This window comes from Manis pentadactyla, chromosome 16 (assembly GCF_030020395.1).
Source record: "Manis pentadactyla isolate mManPen7 chromosome 16, mManPen7.hap1, whole genome shotgun sequence".
Taxonomy (NCBI): domain Eukaryota; kingdom Metazoa; phylum Chordata; class Mammalia; order Pholidota; family Manidae; genus Manis; species Manis pentadactyla.
Genome location: NC_080034.1, coordinates 57,702,837 through 57,728,821, shown reverse-complemented (window position 1 = coordinate 57,728,821; position 25,985 = coordinate 57,702,837). Strand labels below are relative to the sequence as shown.

Sequence of the window (25,985 nt, the reverse complement as noted above, 5' to 3'; positions counted from 1 at the left end):
AGATGAGGAACGTGAGGTCCAAGGCCATCAGGTACCATACTCAGGGTCACATGGTTGGGCAGTTGAAAAGTGGGGAGGCTGGGATTTAATCTGAGGCCTGTTGTATTCTATGGCACATGCTGTTTTGAATAATCTTATCTTTATTTATTTTTTATTTTTTATTTTTTTATTAACCTACAATTACATGAAGAACATTATGTTTACTAGGCTCCCTCCTTCACCAATACCCCCACATACCCCCTGTCCATCAGTGTAGTAAGATGCTGTAAAATCACTACTTGTCTTCTCTGTGTTGCACAGCCCTCCCCATGATCCTCCAAACTATACATGCTAATTGTAATGCCCCCTTTCTTTTTCCCCACCCTTATCCCTCCCTTCCCACCCATCCTCCCCAGTCCCTTTCCCTTTGGTAACTGTTAGTCCATTCTTGGGTTCTGTGATTCTGCTGCTGTTTTGTTCCTTCAGTTTTCCTTTGTTCTTATACTCCACATATGAGTGAAATCATTTGGTACTTGTCTTTCTCCGCCTGGCTTATTTCACTGAGTAGTACCCTCTAACTCCATCCATGTTGTTGCAAATAGTAGGATTTGTTTTCTTGTTATGGCTGAGTAATATTCCATTGTGTATATGTACCACCTCTTCTTTATCTATTTATCTACTGATGGACATTTAGGTTGCTTCCATATCTTGGCTATTGTAAATAGTGCTGTGATAAACATAGGGGTGCATCTCTCTTTTTCAAACTGGAGTGCTGCACTCTTAGGTAAATTCCTACAAGTGGAATTCCTGGGTCAAATGGTATTTCTATTTTGAGCATTCTGAGGAACCTCCATACTGCTTTCCACAATGGTTGAACTAATTTACATTCCCACCAGCAGTGTAGGAGGGTTCCCCTTTCTCCACAACCTCGCCAACATTTGTTGTTGTTTGTCTTTTAATGATGGCGATCCTTACTGGTGTAGTTGATATCTCATTGTGGTTTTAATTTGCATTTCTCTGATGACAAGTGATGTGGAGCATCTTTTCATGTGTTTGTTGGCCATCTGAATTTCTTCTTTGGAGAAGTGTCTGTTCAGCTCCTCTGCCCATTTTTTCATTGTTTTATTTGCTTTTTGTTTGTTGAGGTGTGTGAGCTCTTTATATATTTTAGATGTCAATCCTTTATCGGATCTGTCATGTATGAATATATTCTCCCATACTGTAGGGTACCTTTTTGTTCTATTGATGGTGTCCTTTGCTGTACAGAAGCTTTTTAGCTTGATATAGTCCCACTTGTTCATTTTTGCTTTTGTTTCCCTTGCTCAGGGAGATATGTTCATGAAGAAGTCACTCATGTTTATGTCCATGAGATTTTTGCCTATGTTTTTTTCTAAGTGTTTTATGGTTTCATGAATTACATTCAGGTCTTTGATCCATTTTGAATTTAATTTTGTGTATGGGGTTAGACAGTGATCCAGTTTCATTCTCTTACATGTAGCTGTCCAGTTTTGCCAGCACCATCTGTTGAAGAGACTGTCATTTCCCCATTGTATGTCCATGGCTTCTTTATTGTATATTAATTGGCCATATATGTTTGGGTTAATATTTGGAGTCTCTATTCTGTTCCACTTGTCTGTGGCTCTGTTCCTGTGCCAGTACCAAACTGTCTTGATTACTGTGGCTTTGTAGTAGAGCTTGAAGTTGGGGAGTGAGACACCCCCCCAACTTTATTCTTCCTTCTCAGGATTGCTTTGGCTATTTGGAGTCTTTGGTGGTTCCATATGAATTTTTGAACTATTTGGTCCAGTTCCTTGAAGAATGCTGTTAGTGATTTGATAGGGATTGCATCAAACCTGTATATTGCTTTGGGCAGGATGGCCATTTTGACAATATTAATTCTTCCTAGCCAAGAGCATGGGATGAGTTTACATTTGTTAGTGACCTCTTTAACTTCTCTTAAGAGTGTCTTGTAGTTTTCAGGGTATAGGTCTTTCACTTCCTTGGTTAGGTTTATTCCTAGGTATTTTATTCTTTTTGATACTATTGTGAATGGAATTGTTTTCCTGATTTCTCTTTCTATTAGTTCATTGTTAGTGTATAGGAAAGCCACAGATTTTTGTGCGTTCATTTTGTATCCTGCAACTTTGCTGAATTCCGATATTAGTTCTAGTAGTTTTGGAATGAAGTCTTTAGGGTTTTTTATGTACAATATCATGTCATCTGCAAATAGTGACAGTTTAACTTCTTCTTTACCAATCTGGATTCCTTGTATCTCTTTGTTTTGTCTAAATGCCATGGCTAGGACCTCCAGTACTACGTTGAATAACAGTGGGGTGAGTGGGCATCCCTGTCTTGTTCCCGATCTCAGAGGAAAAGCTTTCAGCCTCTGGCTGTTCAGTATGTTGTTAGCTGTGGGTTTATCATATATGGCTTTATTATGCTGAGGTACTTGCCCTCTATGCCCATTTTGTTGAGAGTTTTTATCATGTATGGATGTTGAATTTTATCAAATGCTTTTTCAGCATCTATGGAGATGATCATGTAGTTTTTGTCCTTCTTTTTGTTAATGTGGTGGATGATGTTGATGGATTTTCGAATGTTGTGCCATCCTTGTATCCCTGGGATGAATCCCACTTGGTCATGGTGTATGATCCTTTTGATCTATTTTTGAATTCGGTTTGCTAATATTTTGTTGAGTATTTTTGCAACTACGTTCATCAGGGATATTGGTCTGTAGGTTTCTTTTTTGTGGAGTCTTTGCCTGGTTTTGGTATTAGGGTGATGTTGGCTTCGTAGAATGAGTTTGGGAGTATTCCCTCCTCTTCTATTTTTTGGAAAACTTGAAGGAGAATGGGTATTATGTCCTCTCTGTATGTCTGATAAAATTCAGAGGTAAATCCATCTGGCCCAGGGTTTTGTTCTTGGGTAGTTTTTTGATTACCACTTCAATTTCGTTGCTGGTAATTGGTTTGTTTAGATTTTCTGTTTCTTTCTGGGTCAGTCTTAGAAGGTTGGATTTTTCTAGGAAGTTGTCCATTTCTCCTAGGCTTTCCAGCTTGTTAGCATATAGGTTTTCATAGTAGTCTCTAATAATTCTTTGTATTTCTGTGGGGTCCGTCGTGATTTTTCCTTTCTCATTTCTGATTCTGTTGATGTGTGTTGACTCTCTTTTTCTCTTAATAAGTCTGGCTAGAGGCTTATCTATTTTGTTTATTTTCTTGAAGAACCAGCTCTTGCTTTCATTGATTTTTTCTATTGTGTTATTCTTCTCAATTTTATTTATTTCTTCTCTGATCTTTATTATGTCCCTCCATCTGCTGACCTTAGGCCTCATTTGTTCTTCTTTTTCCAATTTCTATAACTGTGACATTAGACTATTCATTTGAAATTGTTCTTCCTTCTTTAAATATGCCTGGATTGCTATATACTTTCCTCTTAAGACTGCGTTTGCTGCGTCCCACAGAATTTGTTGTTGTCATTTGTTTCCATACAATGCTGGAGCTCCATTTTAATTTAGTCATTGATCCATTGATTATTTAAGAGCATGTTGTTAAGCCTCCATGTGTTTGTGAGCCTTTCTGCTTTCTTTGTACAATTTATTTCTAGTTTTATACCTTTGTGGTCTGAAACTTTGGTTGGTAGGATTTCAATCTTTTGGAATTTACTGAGGCTCTTTTTGTGGCCTAGTATGTGGTCTATTCTGGAGAATGTTCCATGTGCTCTTGAGAAGAATGTGTATCCTGTTGCTTTTGGATGTAGAGTTCTATAGATGTCTATTAGGTCCATCTGTTCTAGTGTGTTGTTCAGTGCCTCTGTGTCCTTACTTATTTTCTGTGGTGGATCTGTCCTTTAGAGTGAGTGGTGTTTTAATGTCTCCCAAAATGAATGCATTGCATTCTGTTTCCTCCTTTAGTTCTGTTAGTATTTGTTTCACATATATTGGTGCTCCTGTATTGGATGCATATATGTTTATAATGGTTATTTCCTCTTGTTGGACTGAGCCCTTTATCATTATGTAATGTCCTTCTTTATCTCTTGTTACTTTCTTTGTTTTGAAGTCTATTTTGTCTGATACTAGTACTGCAAAACCTGCTTTTCTCTCCCTGTTGTTTGCATGAAATATCTTTTTCCATCCCTTGACTTTTAATCTGTGTATGTCTTTGGGTTTGAGGTGAGTCTCTTGTAAGCAGCATATAGATGGGTCTTGCTGTTTTATCCATTCTATTACTCTGTATCTTTTGATTGGTGCATTCAGTCCATTTACATTTAGGGTGATTATTGAAAGAAATGTACTTATTGCCATTGCAGGCTTTAGATTCGTGGTTACCAAAGGTTGAAGGTTAGCTTCTTTACTACCTTACTGTCTAATTTAAGTCACTTATTGAGCTATTATAAACACATTCTGGTGCTTATTTCTCTCCCTTCTTATTCCTCCTCCTCCATTCTTCATATGTTGGGTGTTTTGTTCTGTGCTCTTTTTAGGACTGCTCCCATCTAGAGCAGTCCCTCTAAAATACCCTGTAGAGGTGGTTTGAGGGAGGCAAATTCCCTCAACTTTTGCTTGTCTGGGAATTGTTTAATCCCTCCTTCATATTTAAATGATAATCATGCTGGATACAGTATCCTTGGTTCAAGGCCCTTCTGTTTCATTGCATTAAATATATCATGCCATTCTCTTCTGGCCTGTAAGGTTTCTGTCGAGAAGTCTGATGATTGCCTGATGGGTTTTCCTTTGTAGGTGACCTTTTTTCTCTCTCTGGCTGCCTTTAATACTCTGTCCTTGTCCTTGATCTTTGCCATTTTAATTATTATGTGTCTTGGTGTTGTCCTCTTTGGGTCTCGTCTCTCGTAAGTTCTGTGTGCCTCCGTAGTCTGAGCAACTATTTCCTCCCCCAGTTTGGGGAAGTTCTCAGCAATTATTTCTTCAAAGACACTTTCAATCCCTTTTCCTCTCTCTTCTTCCTCTGGTACCCCTGTAATTCGGATATTGTTCCTTTTGGATTGGTCACACAGTTCTCTTAATATTGTTTCATTCCTGGAGATCCTTTTATCTCTCTCTGCATCAGCTTCTATGCGTTCCTGTTCTCTGGTTTCTATTCCATCAATGGCCTCTTGCATCTGATCCATTCTGCTTATAAATCCTTCCAGAGATTGTTTTACTTCTGTAATCTCCCTCCGGATGTCTGTAATGTCCCTCCGGACGTCATCCCTTAGCTCTTGTATATTTCTCTGCAGCTCTGTCCGCATGTTTATGATTTTTATTTTGAATTCTTTTTCAGGGAGACTGGTTAGGTCTGTCTCTGCAGATCCTCTCTCAGATGTGGTCTGAACTATCTTGGACTGGACTAAATTTTTTTGCCTTTTTATGGTGATAGTGGTGGCTGTAGGCAGGTTGTGAATGTGTCAGCTGGGAGAAGAAAGTCCTTTCCTGCTTGCTGGATGCCTTGCCCTTCTCCGCTGCCTGTGTCAGTTACCTGCAGTCCTGGAGCAGCCTCTGTGTTAATCCCCTAAGCTGCTGTGGGCGGGGTCTCAGTCAGAGCAGTGTGGAGCCCTACGGGGAGTGGCAAGCACACCAGGTGTGCTCCTCTGCAATAGCGGCACCCCTGCTGGGCTGCTGTGTGCCAGCAGCGGCCTTTGGGTCTGGCCCGGGCAGCTGTGCATTGGGCCTGGATTCTGGTCGGCTGCTAGGAGTGCAGCTGCTCCCTCTGGCACCGCTGCAGGTGCGCGCAGGCCTCTCCCACGTGGACCTCTCCTGGGCTCCTCTGGCACCACTGCCACTGGCGCACGCGGGCTGCATCTGGGCTGTTTGGTAGCTGCCGCAGAGGGGTCACACGAGCCACTCCTCTGGCGCCGCTGATGCACAAAATCCACTCTCAGTCCCCCAGCGCCACCATCCCCAGTGCATGCTGCCACTCTCCCAGTACTGGGCCAGTGTGTCAGGGTCCACGCCAGTTGGAGGAACGACTGGCAGGCTGCTTAGTGCCATGAGGGGCTTCAGAGCTGTGCTGCCGCCCCGGGGTTTAGGACACCTAATGTTCCCCAGGATTCCCAGCTGCTGGCTAAGTGTGCTGGGATGACTTCGTCTAGCTGTGGGATCCCTATCTCTTTAAGACTTGCAGAAAGCACTCGCTTTTCTTTTGTCTCAGGAGCGCCAGTTGCAGGGACCTGCCCATAGGTCTTGCTTCTCCATTTCTCTAATATCCAGCACCCCGTGCCCCTTGTGTCTGCACTCTGTGTGCAGATTTCTAGAGCTGATTGTTTAGCAGTCCTGGGCTTTCACTCCCTCCCTGTTCTGACTCCTTTCTTCCCTCCAGGTTTTGGGGTGGGGGAGCGTTCGGGTCCCACCTGGCCGCAGCTTGTATCTTACCCCCTTCGTGTGATGTTGAGTTCTCGCAGATGTAGATGTATCCTGGCTGTTGTACTGCATCCACTGGTGTCTCTTTTAGGAATAGTTGTATTTATTGTATTTTCATAAATATATATGTTTTGGGGAGGAGATTTCCACTGAACTACTCATGCCGCCATCTTTCCGTGATCCATAATCTTACCTTTAAGAATCATTATAAACTTGGCAGAGAAGGGCCCCCACCCATAAGATGGCAAACTTCCTGCTTCTCTTCTGGGTCCTCAGTTCCTGCTGGCACCACCTGAAGCCCAATCACCCCTCGCCTCCCTAATCCCAGCACCTAGCCAATAGCCACCAGCCCCGTAGAAGTGACACCTCAATCACCCCATGCCCCTTCCTATATAACCCAGCACCTTTCCCTAATAAAGCGGAATTCTCCAGTGAATTGCTGCTGTGTGTCGCTCCTTTCCTTTCATTGGTGCCATAACCCGGGAGACGGGACACCCCAACTGGGCCCCGTCTTTCCCCGACACCAGCAGCAGCTTGCCCTCGTCCTTTTTTTCCGGCGCTGGCTCCTCACACTCACCACTCCTCTTTGGCCTTTGGGTAAGTTTTCCCCCAGAGCGGGCCGCTCTTCCCTGCGCTATCGCAGCGCCATTGACCGTGATCGTCCAGCAAGGCCCTGAGGCTCGGGGACGAGGAGGGAACTCTCCCCGCCTTAGGCCTTCAGGCTGCGGCGGACCCTCAGGCCCCTCCTCCAACAGCCATAAATGAGGTGACTCCTTTGCGGATGAGAACGCTCCCTCCCCCCCCCCCCTTCCGTTCCTTCTGCCGAAAATTCCTTCTGCCAAAAATTCCTAGTACTAGGTTCCTTGTGACTCCGGCACTCTGCCTTCTTAGAGAAGTCTGGGTGACGACCCACACTTCCTAAGAAACCAACTCGTATACGAGTTTCCGCAGACCCCCAAGGATCACCGGGGACGCCCTTTGTCTCCTTGCCGTCTGCTCCCAGCCGAGGATCTCCGTTCGTCTTCCCCTGTTTGTCTCCTTCTCTGTCCTTTAGCCACGGGAGCCTCCTCATCCCTCCCTGGAAGCTCACCTCTTGAATGCCTGCTCAAGCATCTAGCCACCCTCTCCCTGACGCCTGATATAAAACCAAAACTTCTCCGTAAATACTCCCAAGATTGGCTGACATACTCGCTAGACAATAACAACCAATGGCCCGCAGGGGGAGCTCTTGATCCTAACATCACTCGCGATCTCTTTAACTACTGCCAGTGCCTGAAAAAATGGAAGGAGATTCCCTATACTGAAGCTTTCCGCCTCCTCCCCCCTCCTCCCCCCAAGTTCTCCTAGCCTGCAAGCCATCTCTCCTGCAGAAGCCTCCCGTTCACTCCCTTCCCCCTCCTCTCCTACAACAGCCCCTCCCCCTTCCTCCACCACCATCTCCTCCCCCACCTCAATCCCCTGCAGATCAAGCCTGACCCTTTCAGCCCCCCTTTAACTAAGTTCCAGGAGCCTCCTCCGTCTTTGCCCCCATCACCTGTTTCTCCCCCACAGACTGAGCCAGAACTCTTCAGTCCCCCACTGCCGTGGGTCTCCACTCTCAAGATATCTTCGCCTGCTGCTTAATAGCAGGTCTGAAAAAGGCAGCTCGTAAAGTAGTCAATTTTCAAAAGCTCCAAGACATAATTCAAAGGAGGGAGGAGACTCCCTCCGAGTTCTTAGACAGACTCACTCAAGCCCTATTACAGTTACCAGCCTGGACCCAGGAACGCCTGACGGGAGACATGTCCTTATGACATACTTCCTAGCTCAAAGCTGCCCCAACATTAAAGCTAAACTCAAAAAGTTAGAACAGGGCCCCGCTACCCCACAGACTGAGATCCTAACAGTAGCCTTTAAAGTCTTCCATAACCGGGAGGAGGAGAAAGAACGCCGTAAACAAAAGGCTGATCAGGCCAATTCCCAAATGTTGGCCCAGCTGATAAAACCACAACCTGGGCGCCCTTCTACAAACAAGCCCCCCCCCAGGAGCTTGTTTCAAGAGTGGAAAAGAGGGACATTAGTCAGGGGCATGCCCCTCCCCCAGATCTCCTACCACCCCATGCCCCAGATGCCACAAAAAGGGCCACTGGGGGTCTAATTGCCCAACCACCTGAAGGGGAGGCTGGACGAACAACCCCCATCCTAAGCCCGCCGTAGTGGGGCTGGCAAAAGAAAATTGATGGGGCCCGGGAGCTTCTTGCCCGACCATTTCCATCACCAAACAGGAGCCCAGGGTTACCTTAATAGTAGACGGTCGCCCCATCTCCTTCCTCCTAGATACAGGAGCCACCTTCTCAGTCTTGCGGGAATACCGGGGCCCTACCACGCCTGCCATTACTCCTATAGTTGGGGTAGGAGTTAAACAGATTTTCCCATTAAACCCTCCCCCCTTTTATGCACAATCCAAGACAGTCCCATACCTTTCTCCCACTCCTTCCTGGTTATGCCCCAGTGCCCCATCCCTTTACTAGGAAGGGACATCCTTTCTCTCCTCCATGTTTCCATAACTATATCCACTCTCACAGCCCCCAGTACTCCCTTCTGATGGCCCTCATAGCCGACGATCCCCCTCTACCCAATGAAAGCTCCAGTTCCACCCTCATACACCCTGTAAATCCCAAAGTTTGGGACATTGCAAGCCCCTCCGTGGCTCTATGTCCTCCTGCCTCTATCAAATTACGTGACCCCTCTCAGTATATCTGTCAGGCCAATACCCCCTAACCACTTCAGCCCTCAAAGGCCTCCAACCCATCATTCAAGATCTTTTAAACAAAAATTACCTCAGACACACTCACTCCCCATTTAATACCCCCATATTAGCTGTTAAAAAAAAACCAATGGATCTTTCCGCCTTGTCCAAGACCTTCGCCTCATCAACATGGCTGTCATCCCTACCCATCCCTTAGTTCCAAATCCATACACCCTTTTATCACGGATCCCTGCATCGGCCTCCCACTTCTCAGTCCTAGATCTCAAGGATGCATTTTTTTTTTTCTTTCCCTCTGGACCCCTCCTCCCAAGATTTTTTACAGAAAACGGCTCCTCTCTGACCTGCCCATTCCCAAAACCAAGACAGAAATCCTTTCCTTTCTATACCTGGTTGTGTATTTTAGAGCATGAATCCCTAACTTCTCCCTGTTGGCAAGACCCCTATACGACCTCAGCAAGGGCCCCCCTGAAGAACCATTATCCTCCTCACCCTGACACTCCTTCATTAAGCTCCGTCAAGCCCTTGTGGAAGCCCCAGCTCTCCATCTTCCTGATTTGTCGAAGCCCTTCTCATTATACATTCATGAGAGGTCCAGTCAAGCTCTAGGAGTCCTAGGCCAACATTATGGCCCATCCTTTGCCCCAGTAGCTTATCTTTCCAAGCAGTTAGACCCCACAGTTCGGGGGTGGGCCCCCTGCCTATGGGCATTAGCCGCTCGACAGCTCTTGCAGAAAGAAGCTCATAAACTGACATTTGGGGTGCCCCTTACCATTCTGTCCCCACATCACCTAAATGATCTCAACCTACAAAAGTTTACAGACTCTCCCTCCCTCCAGACTCCTGACCTTACTGTCCTCTTTCCTCCAAAATCCCATTCACCCCCTTTGCCATCCATACCCGAATCATGACTTTTTCCTCCTTTACTGCTCCCTCGCTCTCTCTCGCTTTTTTTCCTCATTCCTATTGTCTTCCCCACCACCCCAGCCTCCTTTGTATGGCGATTGAAAGTCAGACAGACTTACACACAGCATCAAACAAAAATTACTGCCCTCATTGCCACATCAGACTGCCCTCTGAAAGGCTGCTCCGAGCCTTTATACCTCCACTTTCCTCCCTCCACCGAAGTGTTCACTAGCAGCTACCTTTATTCTCCCTACCTCTGCTTCCTCTATGACCAAAAACAAGCCTGTTGCAGGCGATGGCCAGACACCTACGGGGGATGTCCCTACTGGTCTTGCGCCATTCACTACATGGGTAACTCCCGGTACCCACAGTATTACTCCTCCAACCCATTCTCTTCAATACTAACAAACCCCTTCCTTACCTGGCTTTGGCCCATTGCAGGCCCTATAATAATCATTCTCCTCGCCTGTCTCTTCTTGCCTTGTAAAGTTTATCAAATCCCAAGTTCGTAAAATCTCTAATCAAACTTTCAACCAGCTTTTCCTCACGAACTACCAGCTTTTAGCCCCAGAAGATCCCTCACCCTCACCTAACCTTCTCACCACATGCTGAGATGGACCCCTCACTCCACTGGAAACTGTTCCTGGAAACAATGGCCGCAGACGCCTGGCTTCTGGCACCCGTATCCTCTTGGTATCATTAGAATCAACAAGTCCTCGACCTATGGTTACAGGGAACCTTCATTGATTTCCAACCTGAAGAAGTCCACATCTACTCGTCCTTACTGTGGGGAGTCCTATCAACCCTTTCCTCCTAGTCCTCAAGCCCTCACTCCCTTCTCCGCCCCCGTTCAGCAGGAAGCAGTCAGAGAGAAAGCAACGTCCACAACCCCTTAGAGGAGAAAGGGGGGAATGAAGGGCCCCCACCCATAAGATGGCGAACCTCCTGCTTCTCTTCCAGGTCCTCGGTTCGCGCCAGCGCCACCTGAAGCCCAATCACCCCTGGCCCCCCTAACCCCAGCACCTAGCCAATAGCCACCAGCCCCGTAGAAGTGACACCTCAATCAGCTCATGCCCCTTCCTATATAACCCAGCACCTTTCCCTAATAAAGCGGAATTCTCCAGTGAATTGCTGCTGTGTGTCGCTCCTTTCCTTTCAGGCAGAGAGATTAATTTTCTGCAGGTCAGAAGAGTAGATAAAATGTGAGTCTTCTGGCAATTTGATTTTTGTTTTTAATTATGGAGAATTTCAAACATCTACAAAAGTAGATAGAGTAATAATGAACTCCAATGCATCCATCACCCATCTTCAAATATTATTTACTCAGGTCAATCTTATTTATTTATATCCCTATTTACTTCCCCCATTCTATTATTTTGAAGCAAATCCTAGATGTAATAATTTGTGCGTAAATATTTCAGTATGTATTTCTAAAGATGAGAGGTCTTTAAGAAAAATACCCACATAATCACAATTCCATTATACTACTTTAAAAATTAACCATAATTTCTTAATGTCATTAATTATGGAGACTGAACATATGGATTTCCAATATTTGTCTTTTTTTATTGCAATTGGTTGATACATGTTTTAAGTCTCTTTTAATCTCTACTTCCATCCTCCATCTCTTTTTGTTTTCTTGCTGTTTATTTGTTTGTACTGTAGAAATTCCCCCAAGTCTGAGTTTGCTTGATGGCATCCCCAGGGTGCAAGTTTAAGGTGCTTCTTATGTCTATGCGTTTGTAAATTGGTAACTGTTACCAGCTCTAGAGGCTTGATAAGATTCAGATTAGAATTCTTTTGGGCAAGAATACTTTGTAGGTGTCAGTGTGTGTTTCCATAAGGAGGCACATAATATCTTAATGCCACTCTTTTTGTGAAGTTTAGGCATCAGTGCCTACTTCAAGTGACTCATTAGGGGTTACACGATGGTGATACTCCAGCTCTATCATTCCTTCTTCATTTATCAGCTAGAATACTTCTAGAAATGTCCTCTTATGTGTCCTTTGTTTACCTACAGTACACTTTGTATAGGAAAGGATAAATGATACTTTTAAAATGAAGTGTTTGCTCACTAACAATGTAAAAACTCAGAGAGTTCAAAATTTAGACATGGAGATAAGAATAAATAGCATTTGGAAAGATGCCAGCTGCCATTATCAGCAATGCCACCTTACCTGTTGTTACCCATCTTATTTTTTTATATCTACCATGTTCTATCTGAAAATAGGGTGACTTGCAAAGAATTTTTAGAAATTCATATAAGCTCTGAAAAGGAAAAAAAAATAACAGGGAGCTTTAATACGATTGGTGCTTTTCAAGGGCATAGCTTAGAACTCAGGAGAAAGAGTCATGAAGAATTTTTTCAGTAAACTATTAGTTGGTTCTCTCATTAAACTAGTTGGATAGAAAAGTACATATTACAATAATCTTGATCGAGTCTGTCACTGTAACTAGTTCTGTTAAACGTGATTCATAATTAATTTAGTTCTACAAATTCTTCAGCTTACATGAGCATTTAACTTAAAATGTTGATTCTGTTTTTATAGTTTCTGTCTCACTCTAGATTTTCAATTAATATTTAAGATAGACCTTACCCTTTTTCTTTTCATCCCACTTTTTTTCCTTAGCTTTCTGTGACATTCTAATGAGAATCTCATTAGATTCAAAGTCTTTGAACAGTATATTATTATTAGTTAATGGAAATGCAGTCCTGGGACAAATGCTAATTTAGTGAAATTTATATAAACAATACTGTGAAAAGATTTTATCTTTACTCTTTTAAGATCTGCACCATGCCAGCACTGAAGTGTCATCTGTTAAGCATGAAGGCTGTATTAGGAGTTTGGTTTTTATAGGTTCTAGCAGTATCTCCACATTTCTAATAGGGGAGCTGAATGTGGTACTAGTTGTGAAGAAATCCCACATGCGTAGTGCCCATGGAGCCTGTTGAATTCTAGTAAGAGCTGCAATCCAGTGAAGTAGAAATTCATGTTTAGGGAATTTACATGTTTAGAGCATGGTAGCTAGCAACTGTGTGGCCAAATAGTTTATTTCTTATTATCAATGAAGGAAGTAGAATTTAGCTCCTTTGCCTGTGCCTGTTTCTCTATTTTGTGTCTTTAAAAAGACACATACTTCAGTTCACAGGTACCTATTCTGATTATGCAAGCTCCCTGTCATGAAATTGAATGAAGCTTGGTGATACTGGTTGAATTTGTGCTTGCTTGTTCTTTTACCTTAAAGTCTGCAGCTTTAAAAGGCAATCCACCAATAGCTGAGATTATTGGTGCAATAATTTATGTAATTTCTAGTGAACCCAAGTCACTAATTCTTTGATACATAGTAGTCATAAGGACCTGCTTTTTGGAGGATGGCCTCTTACTACCCAATTTTGGACTCACCTTGCTGCCCCGACCTCACTAGCACCCCAAAACTCACTAGCAATTACTGCACAGCTTTGGATCTTGTTAAATGAATTTCTGCTGCTGACTGTACATAATTTTTATCATCCAGACTAAGCTGTACCCAGTAGCCAGACCATCCCCCAGAACTTTAACATGCTTTAGTACTCAGAGCATACAAATAAATACAAAGGTCTAACTAATTGTTGAGCTCTTTAAACAGTTTAAAAAACAAACTGATATCGTTTGGAACTGGTCAAGGAACAGGTCAGTAGCATTTACTCCACTTCAGGATAAAGAAAAACAAATAGAAAAAAAAAACCATGTTTCAGTGGGATTAGTTAAAATGCTCTATTCTGACAGAAGAGAGGTTGCAAATCAAAATTTAAGAATGTGAAATAATACAGCTAAGGGAGAAGCACATAACATCAGAGGCCTCTAAAGGTCATCTAGAGAAAGGAAGGTAATAGCAACTTTTAAATCTTTGCTATTTTCTGCCAATGAGGAAAGCTGAGGAAATAAACTGTTAGCATTGAAACAAAGCAGGAACTCCTACTGTAGCCAAGTTGTGGCAGTGGGTGGTCTTTTCAAACATAATGTCCTTGTTAGGGTGGTGAGCAGATGTTCATTTGCGTTCTGTTTGTCTCTAGTAGTACCAACTTGAACTCCCTGATACTGAGTATCTATCAAAAGCCGAATTGAGAGAGGAATTTTTTAATGGGCACTTGTCACTTTTGTAGTTCTTAGCTGAATAGTCTAAATCCACTCCTGCATTAAGCCAGATTTTTAGAAAGCTGAGGACATGGACCAAGTCAAATTGGTCCCTACTAAACTGTTTGACTCAAATGAACTTGGTATTTTATATTAAGAAATACCATAAGAAGCAGCCCTATGAAATGCTTTATTTTATTTATCTTATTGCAGCTAAATTTAAAAAAAATCATTTGCCCCACTAGAAGGGACCCAAGATAGAGATACTTATAACTTATTTTTATCTGGTTCTAATAGATATATTTGTACTAGAATAATTTTCTCTTGCTCTAGCTACTAGAACAAAAAGAGTTAATCAAGTAACTAATGCCTTCGAGAAGGCCAAACCTCATTCACTCATTCATTTATACATTCAACAGGTTTTTCTGAGCACTTTTAATGTATGTATTTACCACCAGCATACCTTCTTCAGTGTAGTCTCCTCAAGTCTTTTGCCCAGTTTTATTGTGTTGCTTGTTTTTTCATTATTGATTTGAGAGTCCTTCATATATTCTGGATATAAGTCCTTTATTGTTATGTATGGTACAAATATCTTCTTGTAGCTTATGTCTTGTTTTTCTTAGCAATGCCTTTCAAAGAGAAGTTCTTAATTTTGATGAAGTCCAAAGTTTTATTCTTTTATGAATTGTGCTTTTGGTGTTGTATATAAGATATATTTGCCTTTCCAAGGTCAAATATTTGGAACAAAGATTTCTCCCTATATTTTCTTCTAGCAGTTTTGTAGTGTTGTGTTTTACTTGGATCTGTGAGGTTCATTTTTGGTTAATTTTTGTATTTGGTGCAAGGGATGGGTCAAAGTTCCTTTCCCTTTTTTAAATAGATGTCCAATTGTTCTGGCACCATTTGTTGAAAAGATTATCCTGTTTTCTTTTGAGTTGCCTTTGCACCTTTGTCAAAAATCAATTGATCATATATGTGTGGGTCTTTCTGGACTTTATTCTGTTCTATTGATCTATGTGTCTATCCTTTCACCAATACCAGACTGTCTTGTTACCATTTCTTTAGGGTAAGTCTTGAAATCAAGTTTTAGAAGTTTTTCACTCTCTTTTTCAAAATTATTTTGGCTACTCCAGCCCCTTGGCTGGAGTATAAATTTTAGAACCTGCTTGTCAACGTTCCCCAAAAATTTTTGCAGGAAGTTTGATTGACATTGTGTTGAATCTGTAAATCAGTTTGGAGAGATTTGATATCTTAGTAATACTGAGTTTTCCAGTTCACAAACTCGGGGTTTTTTTCCACTTATTTAGATCTTCTTTGACTTGTTTCATCACTGTTTTGTAGTTTCAGGCATATCTTACATATATTTCATTAGATTTATACATAAATATTTACTGTTTTTTGTTCTATTTACATGATTTTTAAAAAATTCCAATATATGATTGTTGCTAGTATATAGAATTTCCCACTGGTTTTTGTGCTACAATGTATATTATGATCTTGCTAAACTTACTAGTTCCATAACCTGTTTTGTAGGTTCTTTAAGATTTTCTACATATACAATCATGTCTTCAGTGAATAGAGATCGTTATATTCTTCCTTTCCCATCTGCATGCCTTTTTATTTCCTTTTCTTGATTCATTATACTGACCAGGACCTCCAGTAGGATGTGGAATAGGAGTACAAGGGCTGACACCCATTCCTCATACCTGCTCTCGGGGCTGAAGCCTTCAGTCTTTCACTATTAAATACATGATGGCTATAGAGGGTATTTTTTGTAGGTGTTCTTTAGCAGGTTGAAGAAATACCCTCTGTTCTAGTTTGCTGAGAGTTTTTATTGTTATTATAAGTGGGTGTTGAATTTGATAAAATACTTTTGCCATGTTTATTGAGATAAGCATGGTTTTTTTCTTGTTTGGTCTGTTGATGAGGTAAATTTTGTTGACCAAGTTTTGAATGTCGAATTAATCTTTCATTCCCTGGATAAAACTCATTTGGTCATTATGTATTATCATTCTTATAATATTGCTGGATTCCATTTGCTAATATTTTGTTGAGAATGTTTTTCTTGAACTGTGTTCTTGAGAGTTATCCTGTGGTTTCTTATAATATCTTTGGTTTTGGTATCAGGATAAAGTTGGCCTCAATAAATGAGTTGGGATGTCTTCCTTCCTCTTCTATTTTCTGGAGGGGTTTGTGTAGAAACTGGTATTATTTCTCCTTTAAAATGTCTTGCAGTACATACCACTGAGTTCAGCTGAATTCAATTTCTTTAATAGACATAGGACCATTCAGGTCATATATTTCTTCTTGAGTGAGCTTTGGCAATTTGTGTCTTTCAAAGAATTTGTCCATTTTATCAAAATTGTCAAATCTGTGGTATAATGTACTTCATACTCCCTTATTGCCTTTAAATGTTTGCAGGGTGTATACCAATGTTCCCTCTTTCATTCTTAATATTGGTCATTTGAGTCCTCTCTTATATCCATGGTCAGTCTGCCTAGAGGTTTATCAATTTTATTGAACTTTTCAAAGAATTAGCTTTTGGTTTCATTGTTTATTGTTTTTATGTTTTCAATTTTATTGATTTCTGCTCTTCCGTTATTTCCTTCTTTCTCTTTCTTTGGGTTAGTTTACTTTTCCCAATTTCTCAAGGTAGAAACTTGTAATATTGACTTTAGATTTTCTTCTTTTCTGATGTAAGGATATAATGCTATAGTGTTTCCGGTAACCATTGCTTTAGCTATATCCCACACATTTGATATGTTGTGATTTCATTTTTATGCAATTTAAAATGTTTTCTGCCACCCCTGGATTTCCTTTTATAACCATGTTTTATTTAGTAATTTTTCATTTCCAAAGATTTGAGGGTTTTCCAGATATCTCTTTGGATGGATTTATAGTTTAATTCTATTATGGTTAGAAAACACACTTTGTATAGTTTCAATTCTTTGCAATTTGTGGAAGTATTTCAGAATATGAATCTATTTATTTAGCACAGAATGGCCTACCTTGGTGAGTGTCCCATATGTACTTGAAAGAATGTATATTTTGATGTTTCTGGGTGGAATGTTGGTTTCATCTAATGTCAGCTAAGTCAAATTGGATCATAGTATTAGGTCTTCTATACACTTAAGTTGCTCTAATCTTTATTAATCACAGTCTACCTTCAAATAATATTACACTGATTTTTATAGTATAAGACTGTTATGACAGCATATTTCTGATTTCCCACTTATGTCTTTTGTGCTATTGTTGGCATACTTTTTTCTTTTATATAGGCCATAATTCTACAGTTCTACCATTCTTTGCTACTCTTTTTGCTTTAGATAATCAGTTATCTTTTAAAGCAATTAAAAACAAAGTCTTTATTTTACTTTTAGTTCAACCATTTCTAGAGATCTTCATTTCTTTGTGTAGATCCACCTTTCTGTTTAGCATCATATTCCTCTACCTATAGAATTTCCTTGACCTTTTCTTACGGTACAGCTCTTCTGGCAAAGAGTTCTTTCAGTTTTTGTTTGTCTCATAGTTATGTGAGGTTTTTAAATAGTTGAGCTGAGGTAGGTAAGTGTCTAAAGATGAATGTTATCAATTCCTTTCTTCGCTTGAGACTTGCTGGGACCAGTGAATATGCAGATGTAATCATGCGCCAGTGATGTGAGTCTAGCCTGTAAGAGGACTGGCAGCTTCTGCATTTGCTTGAGAAAAACCACCCACCTGGATGGAAAGAAAGGTTAACATACTCCTGAATTATGAGTCACATGTGAAGGGAAAAAGGCCAGAGAGAGGAACACCAGGTACCAGACATGTAAGTGAAGCCCTCTTGGACCTTCCGTCTCAGCCCAGCTATGCTAAATTCAGTTGAGAGAGTGACCTCAGCTGGGTCCACACAGAGCAGAAGAGCCCCCGTCTTATCCCTTATATACAACACCAAAAGCCCAGATTCCCAACCCCGTCATGTGGTGATAAGAAAAGTCAGAAAGATGTTTAGTCCATTTAAAAAATATTTTTATATTCTCGAAAGACAAGATACCGCCTTGTTGCTTGCACGCAGGTAGAACTTAAAAATTTTAAACTAGTTCTACTTTCTAGTAATTCAAGATTATTAGGTGTCCATTAGCTGATTGCATGGACTAGCAAAAGTGATTTTTCAATGTACATTCAACTAACAGAGCTTCATTAAATATAGTTTACAGCTCCTGTTCAGTTACACTCACCAAGACTTCAGACAGATCTACTAGTGTTTCTATTCAGTTGGGAAAAAACACCTTACATTTTTTTCTTCATTCAAATTTTAAAGTGTATTGTAACAGAAGGGAGGAGAGATTGTTTTATTCTTTACTGAAACTAAGTCACTGCTGTTTGGACCCAAGCGTTTTGCTGGTTATGTGCCCAGAGGCCACAGCAGTGTCTCTAGGCTCAGCGAGGTGAGATTCCATCTCTCGTAAGATGGAATCAGAAGCCTCCCATTCAGCCTTAGGGAGAAAGAAAACTGGCTGTGATCGTGTGTTAATTAATGTGACTGTCCAGGAACTTCCAATGTTTTTATTTACTTCCTCTAACTTATTCTCAAAGGTTTCAAGACAAACCTTCATTATCAATCTGAAGAAACATTAAGCACACATGCCTCAATTATATCCATTCTTTTTTTTTTTTTTTAAGAAGAACAAGGTTTAACATGAATATATAAGGTATATATGTAATCTTGGAAAGATTAGGGCCCAGTCTGGTAAATAGACAGGAGGAAATGAAGCACCTATAAACAGCTGTGGGCATCTTGTTAGTTCCAAGACTAGAGAAAACTGTCCTTACAACATACGCACTCTTGAGGTGTGGGCTTCTGGCTTGCTGTAAGAAGAGAGCAGGTTGAGTTTCCGTAAAGAGTGGATCCTCTTTCTAATAGATCAAAGTCCATTCATGTTACATACAGATTGCAGATAGACATCTTCTAGTAAAGTCCATTCATGCTACATACAGATTGTAGACAAACATCATCATCATTATTTGTTGAGATTCATGATAGGAGGACAGAATCGGATGGTGGTTCCTGTGAAGCTCTGATCAGGCACTGAGGGGGCCCTAAAGGCAAAGTGCAGCTCGCTGTGCCCAGAGTCCAGGCATGGCTGTCTGGCCAGGAGCCTCTAAAGATGCCGCTGGCTCCTGCAAAGTCGGAGGGCTACCTGCTTTTGGGCAGGGCAGGGCCAGGTGTTTTGCCTGAGAATAGTTTCTCTTTAAAAACATATGGTACCCTCCCCCATTGCACTACCTGCATTTTATTGGCTAGCAGGGCCCCAGGCGCCCTGTGCCGATGGTGTCCATGAGTCTATCCAGTCACAGCAGGAATGGTGCTGTGGCTCATACCACCACCTGTGCTCTGCGTAGGTGGGTTCCGAGTGTTGGAGTGGCAGGTGGGGACACAGGGCCCTCCTATTACGGGTGAGGTGTTTTTTCCTACTGTGTCGCCTGTGTCTTGGCCAGGTGGGTGCCAGCTGTGCTGATGGGCACCAGGACCACCAGGTCCTCCAGTCATGGAATGATGTCCCCAACCGTCTCACCTTTTTGGGCAGGTGTGCTCCAGGAGCTTGGCATGAAGGTGGGACTAGAAATGGGTAGTCAGGCACAGAGACAGTGCGGGCCTTTTTAGCTGTGTTGGCTTTGGTATGCCCAGGTGAGCCCCACTGCCCTGATGGAAGGTGTTAGCAGACGTGCGTTTTGACCCATATTTCTTTTACACGACGGTGGTCCCTCCACATGCAGGAGGTCGTACATGTCCAGGTGGGCTCCAGGCACACTGATGGAGTGTGGAGACAGTAGGCCTCCCATCATGGGGACAGTGGGGTTGCCTCCCATTACTGAACCACCTTTGCTTAGGACTGGGGGTGCCCACAGGCTTGGGTTTCAGGTGGTCTTCATGGGGTGTCCTACCATTGAGATGCTTGCCTGTTCTCCTGGGGCAGCCATGCTGTGGCCATACAGAGCCCCCATTATCTGACTGTGAGGAGGAATAGGAGTGTCACATGCCCTCTTCGTGGGTGACTTCTTGTTGACTATTTGGGATGCTTGTGGATGAGTGGGGCCTAGGGCAGGCACACTGAGCCCTGGTGTCCCCCTACCCATAGGGGCTGCCGGGGCTGCCATGATGAGTGGGCCTGGTGTGGCACCTGTAAGCAGTGAGTTTCCATCCCAACTGCTGGGCATGCTGGTAGGAACTCTAGGTTCCCTGGTGGTGGTGGTGCCACTGGGAATACCAAAGGCTGGCTGGGTGTTGACAGTGGTGCCAAATGCAGGAACTGGCAATGTGAAACCTGCGAGGTTCGGTTGCATTTTGCTGCCTCTGGGTGACTGGGTGGCAAGAGAGCCTAGGACCACCTGTTTTCCGAGAGATTTTTTAGGCTTCTTCCCATCAGAGTTCCAAGCAGTGCTTGGAACTGGGGTTGTTGGGTTAGAGAGATGGGTGGAAATTGCATTTTTTCTGCCAGCTACTTTGGAAGGTAAAGAGGTGGAGACGTGGGCTGAAGCAATACTGCCACTGCCTGGTTTGTTCTGCTATCCAGGAGGTACCATGGAAGCCGGGAAGTGATTTGTCCCAGAGACGGGTAGAATGGAAAATGTCAGCCTAGGAAGGCGGTGCTGTATCCATGGCATCATCATCAAAAGTAGGGTTTGCATAGGTGCCGCCTGCTGCATTGTGGCAGACTGAAGGAGCCATGAGGAATGCACCAGAGAATGCAAGAATCTTGGGGAGACAGTCTTTCTGGGGCTGCCCATTAAGAATCCCAGTTGTGGGCTGAGGGGTGGCTTTGGGGCCAGTGGGGTGGTTAAAAATGGGGGTGTGCCTGGGGATCAATAAAAGTGGGTTGGTAGGACTGGTCCCTTTGCAGGGTGCCTGTGGTTCAGTCTCCCCTTGGAGTCTGAGGGAGAAGTGAAGAAGACAGCCTGGGAACGGGGAGTCATGTCCATGTTCATATCAGGATCTGAAGTAGGTGGTGAGGGCAAGCCTGCAGGTGCCTGGGCGGCTGTGGTGGGAGGGCCTGCAGCTGACGTGATTGGTGGGACGGTGAGAACAGAGTGACTGAGGAAGGCATGGGAACAGGGGTGGGTGAGAAGCAAGGAGCAGGAGAGTCTGTACACATAGGGAGTGGGGAGTTCGTTGGACAGGGAGGCTGGGAGGTGCGGGGAGGTTAGAAGTAGGCGATGCTGTAGCTGTGCATGAATGAAAAAGGCCCTGACTTTCCTCTGGTGGACTTCCCACTGCAGGGACCTCTGAGGTGTGAGTAGCCAAGGGCAGGGAGCCTGCCGTCTCTGGGGCAGGTGGTGAGGAGGAAGGGGCAGGCTGAGTGGCACGGCCATCAGCCACAACCTCTCTTTTATCCTCCAAGCTTTTGTTTCTCTGACAGTCAGTGCTATTCTCCAGGTTGCCCAGGTTTTTGGCGACAGCTAAGCAAGGAAGCTTACGAGGTGGGGCCAGCTCACCACAATCCCACGGTGCTGGTAGTGGCAGGGGCTGCGGCAGCGGGAGCACCGGAGGCATGGATGCTTTCTTCGTGTGGCAAAGAGCTCCTGGATGGCATGACTGCAGGCTTTGTGCCCTGCATCTTCTTCTCAGATGGCGGTGAGTCTGCGGAGCTCAGCTGATGGTCTTCACCTGGCACTTCCTCTGTGGACGCCTCTGGCAGCTAGGAACAGCATAGGCTGGGGTCAGAGAGCACCGTTCCTTCTGGATCAAACCTCCCAGGAGGCCGAACATCTCCAGAAGGGCTCTTCAGAGGAGGGGCTCACCTGAGACATGTGGGTGGTCTTCCTCAAGCCATCTATCTTCTGGGGGCCTAGGATGGCGGTCCAGAGGCCCCGGCTTGCACTCCAGGGAGGTGAGAACTCTGCTGGTGTCTAGGGGGCCTAGATGTAGATGACATATCCCCACTGCCACGGGGGCCCCTGTTCTCATCATCCTGCCCTGTGGGCTCTTCGTGATCCTCCTCCTCTTCTGTCACCCCTTTTGCAGGCTCTTTGTGGACCTCCACTTCTGGGCAAGGAAGCGGGAGGTGAATGGCTGGCACTGGCTTCCTAGCCTTGGCTACCTGCTCAGGTCATAAATGCAGGAAAGTATGTATTTGCCCTGAAAGAGAAGGGATGCTCCTGGCTCTCAAGTGTCCAGACATCCTGGACTTAAGCGCTGAGAGAGTGGGCTTCTTTGGCGGGTCTCTCCAGTTCATTAAGGGCAGGACACCCGGAGGGGAGCATCTGGAAGCCTGATAGGATATCACCTCTGCAGCTGGATGGAAAAGCCCCCTGATAGTGGCACACGATCTGGGTAGATCAGCCTGTGACCAGGGCAGTCGGCAGGTGCAGGAACAGCAGGGTGCTCCCTGGCAGGAGGGGCAGTGTCCTGGGGTGGGAGAAGCAGACGACAATGACAGAGGTGGTGGGGTGGGACACGGAACTTAAAAAGGAAATTGCCCATGCAGACAATCAGTTGTGTGCGAAAGGATCCAAGAACAGAGTATGAAACTAGGAGAACATCTCCTTTGCTTCTGACTCTTCTCGAGGCCAAGCACACACTGAGCTAGCTGACCAGCAACTACAATTGTGATGTCACCTGGGCACATATCACTAAGTCCCCACCATGAAGGGCAGCCAGCCCCACACCCCGGAGGAGACCTCCAAAAGTCAAAGGGTGTGGCAGAATTTCCAGTGCCTGGGACCGCCCACTGACTGTTGCAGGTGGTGGGCACCAGGTAGACCACCATGAGGGACCATTCAGGGCTGCAGTGGATGCATCCATCAGCATTCACACGGCCCAGGCACTGGCTCTGCAGGTCTCTCAGCACCCGATGTGTGGCAGCCAGCCCAGTGTCCCAGGTGTCCCAGAGGCCAGGGTCTGCTTAAAGCCACACGGAGTGGTTCTTGCTGGGCTTTTAGTGCAACTGGTGCCCTGGAAGGACAGATGTTCCAGAAAACTGGTAACCTTGATTCACTGAGTGAGCAGAACCTGGCGGACTGCTCTCAGTCTCAAGGCAATGAGGGCTGCAACAGTGGCCTAATGGACAATGCTTTCCAGTATGTTAAGGACAATGGAGGCCTGGACTCAGAGGAATCCTATCCATACCTTGCAAGGGTAAATGAGATTCCTTATCTTATTATTCCAGCTCTGCTTTCAAAGTTAATTTTCAGAGATAACAGGAACCTTATTCAGCATTCACATTCTTTGCAAACTGCCAGAACTGTCATTGTGAATTACCAGCTTTTGCAGTCAGCAGTGTAGCTGTTCTTACTTCTGTGGAACATGGAGAATGTATCAACATTCTGCGTATAATGCAGATTTCTCCATGGTGAAAAGTGTCTTATGGACATCCCCAAGGGGTCTCACTGAAGAAACATCTGCTAATTTCTCCACTTCAAACCAACCGAAAGTATTTTGCTTTCTGGGCTGCTTTATAATAAAGTTCTGGGAAATCATTAAGCTGCAAACTGCTGTTTTTTGGACCTGGAACTCATGTTCCCCTGGAGATGGATGGTGGCCATCAAGTTTCTTTCCCATTTGCCTTTAAAAGGACACAGATGCCTGTAACTACAAGCCCAAGTTTGCCGCCGCCATAACCCTGGTTTCGTGGACGTCCCTCAGCGGGAGAAGGCCCTCATGAAGGCCGTGGCGGCAGTGGGGCCCATCTCTGTTGCCAGCAATGCTGGCCATGAGTCGTTCCAGTTCTATCAAGCAGGTACACGTGTTTGTCTCCTTAGTGTAGAAATTCAAGCAGGCAGACCTGGAAACCACCACCATGACTGAGTCACCTGTGCGACGTCCTGCTTCCCAGGATTGTAGAATTTTGAGTGTGTGCATTTAATAAAGTGATGTTTCCATTTGACATTATACTTTAAGCATTTTCTCATAATAAACTCTTCATGAATATTTCTAAGTGGCTATGTAATTCTAGAACCTAATTTATGTGACTATTTTCCAATAGTTGGGTCTTTGTTCCAAAAAAATTTTTACTGGAATTACGAAAGCATTTTTTTGTTTTGTCCTGTTTCCTCAGTTGACATTCTAAGAGTAGGAAGGATTATGCTAATTATTACCAATAAATATGAGTGATCCTTGATAAGCAGATCTTACTGGAAATCTTTTAAGTAGAAATTATCTTGGATTTGGTTGGTTTCTTGTGAGTTGCTTGACTTTTTCCTTTTTATTGGCCATTACTATTTTTTGGCAAATATTTACATCTTATTTGGAACTTGTTTATAATATTGCACTGAATTTTGAGATACCTCTTTTTTTTAATTAAGGTATAATTGATATACACCCTTATGAAGGTTTCACATGAAAAACAATGTGGTTACTACATTCACCCATATTATCGAGTCCCCCGCATACCCCATTGCAGTCACTGTCCATCAGATTCACTACTTGTCTTCTCTCTGCTATACTGTCTTTCCCATTATATCCCCCACACCATGTGAACTAATCACAATAACCCTCAATCCCCTTCTCCCTTCCTCCCCACCCACCCTCCCCCAACCCTCCCCTTTGGTAACCACTAGTCCCTTCTTGGAATCTGTGAGTCTGCTGCTATTTGGTTCCTTCAGTTTTGCTTCGTTGTTATACTGCACAAATGAGGGAAATCATTTGGTACTTGTCTTTCTCTGCCTGACTTATTTCACTGAGCAAAATACCCTCTAGCTCCATTCATGTTGTTACAAATGGTACGATTAGTTTCTTTCTTACGATTGAATGATATCCCATTGTGTATATGTACCACCTCTTCTTTATCCATTCATCTACTGATGGACACAGGTTGCTTCCATATCTTGGCTATTGTAAATAGTGCTGCAATAAACATAGGGGTGCATCTGTCTTTTTGAATCTGAGAACTTGTTTTCTTTGGGTAAATTCCTAGGAGTAGAATTCCTGGGTCAAATGGTATTTCTATTTTTAGTTTTTTGAGCATACACCATATTGCTTTCCACAATGGTTGAACTAGTTTACATTCCCACCAGCAGTGTAGGACGCTTCCCCTTTCTCTGCATCCTCGCCAGCATTTGTTGTTCCTAGTCTTTTGGATGTTAGCCATCCTAACTGGTGTGAGGTGATATCCCATTGTGGTTTTAATTTGCATTTCCATGATAATTAGCAGTGTGGAGCATCGTTTCATGTGGCTGTTGGCTATCTGAATTCCTTCTTTGGAGAGTTGTCTGTTCACAACCTCCACCCATTTTTTAATTAGGTTATTTGCTTTTTGGGTGTTGAGGCATGTGAATTCTTTATGTATTTTGGATGTTAACCCTTTGTCAGATATGTCATTTACAAATATATTCTCCCATACTGTAGGATGCCTTTTTGTTCTACTGATGGTGTCCTTTGCTGTACAGAACATTTTTAGCTTGGTGTAATCCCATTTGTTCATTTTTGCTTTTTGGCCCTTGCCTGAGGAGATGCGTTCAGCAAAAAGTTGCTCATGTTTATGTATGAGAGTTTTATGGTTTCATCACTTACATACAGGTCTTTGATCCATTTCAAGTTTACCTTTGTGTATGGAGTTATACAATAATCCAGTTTCATTCTCTTATATGTAGCTGTCCAGTTTTGCCAACATCAACTGTTGAAGAGGCTGTCATTTCCCCATTGTATGTCCATGGCTCATTTATCATATATTAATTGACCATATATGCTTAGGTTTATATCAGGGCTCTCTATTCTGTTTATGGGTCTGTTCTGGTGCCAGTACCAAATTGTTTTGATTACTGTGGCTTTGGAGTAGAGCTTGAACTTGGGGAGTGTAATCCCCCCAGCTTTATTCTTCCTTCTCAAGATTGCTTTGGCTATTCGTGGTCTTTTGTGGTTCCAAATGAATTTTAGAATTATTTTCTCTAGGTCGTTGAAGAATGCTGT

At 43.4% G+C, this 25,985-nt stretch overlaps 1 pseudogene; it reads left to right on the top strand.

Moving 5' to 3' along the window:
* The first annotated feature begins 23,007 nt into the window (after positions 1-23,007).
* On the top strand, positions 23,008-23,885 carry LOC118914178 (procathepsin L-like; annotated as a pseudogene).
* Positions 23,886-25,985: the final 2,100 nt, after the last annotated feature.